This window comes from Canis lupus, chromosome 25 (genome assembly GCF_003254725.2).
Source record: "Canis lupus dingo isolate Sandy chromosome 25, ASM325472v2, whole genome shotgun sequence".
NCBI lineage: Eukaryota > Metazoa > Chordata > Mammalia > Carnivora > Canidae > Canis > Canis lupus.
The window spans coordinates 5,675,455-5,676,684 of NC_064267.1; the positions used below are offsets into that span (position 1 = coordinate 5,675,455).

Consider the following 1,230-nt stretch of genomic DNA (forward strand, 5'->3'; position numbering starts at 1 on the left):
CTTAGTAAATATGACTTGGGTGACTATTTAGCTTGGGCACTGTGCAGAGACATGTATAGGGTGCTGGGATAAATGCAACTTAGTTCAGTACTTGAGGCATTAACAAAGGAGACACAGGTCACAGATAAATCACGTTTGGGTGAAGACATGGTAAGCATAACAACAGAAGAAATGTTGGGTTCTTTCTCTTCACAAAGAAGTGAGAATCTGCTCCCATGCCAGGCATCATCCTGTCGGCCGGGAAACCTACAAAGGTGAGAAATAGCACACACTGCCTGTTTGCAAGGACCACACGATTTAGTGATTTGGCCCGTGACCTTCCAGCACAAGGTTCTGCAGGTCCAGTTGGGGATGATAAGTTTCATTGACAAGCCACAATTATGGGACCTAATGACAGCCCATATCAAGGTGGTGTTTTCTTTCTGACAATTCATTTTCCTATGGACTACCCTACCCCTTCAAACCACCTAAGGTTGCATTTACAACAAGAATTTATCATCCAAATATTAACAATAATGGCAGCATTTGTCTCAATATTGTAAGATCACAGTGGTCTCCTGCTTTAACTATTTCTAACGTTCTTTTATCCATTTGTTCACTGCTATGTGATCCAAACCCAGATGACCCCCTAGTGCCAGAAATTGCACGGATCTATAGAACAGACAGGGATAAATACAACAGAGTATCTCGGGAATGGACTCAGAAGTATGCCATGTGATGCTACCTTAAAGTCAGAATAACCTGCATTATAGCTGGAATAAACTTTAAATTACTGGAAAAAAAGTAGTTTTTTTAGTAGTGAGGGTGACAGACAGATCAAGCAGTTACAACAACATGTATACACCAGCAACTGTGACGAATGTCATCCAGGAGGTACAGAGTCCTAAACAACCTATAGTGCAGGATTATATTCTAATCAGGCAGGACAGGGAAAATGATATTTATCACCCCTCTTCTTACATAATAGTTTTCCATGCTTGAATTCTTAATTTGCTTGATCAAACTTGGAGTTCATCTCAAGTAGAATTTGAAAGATTACCTGGGTAACAGCTTGTCAGAGCCCTTGCATCTCCCAGAATATTTGTCTTCCACTTTCATAAATGACCAACAGCACTTGTACAGAAAAGTCTGAAGTTAGAATTTCCCTCTCTTAAAACTCTTTTAGAATTTGAGTTCTTGGGACGCCTGGGTGGTTCAGTGGTTGAGCGTCTGCCTTCGGCTCAGGGCTTG

At 41.1% G+C, this 1,230-nt stretch overlaps 1 pseudogene; it reads left to right on the plus strand.

Annotated features, from left to right (window-relative positions):
• Positions 1 to 303: 303 nt before the first annotated feature.
• Positions 304 to 769, plus strand: LOC112670085 (ubiquitin-conjugating enzyme E2 D3-like; annotated as a pseudogene).
• The last annotated feature ends 461 nt before the right edge of the window (positions 770 to 1,230 follow it).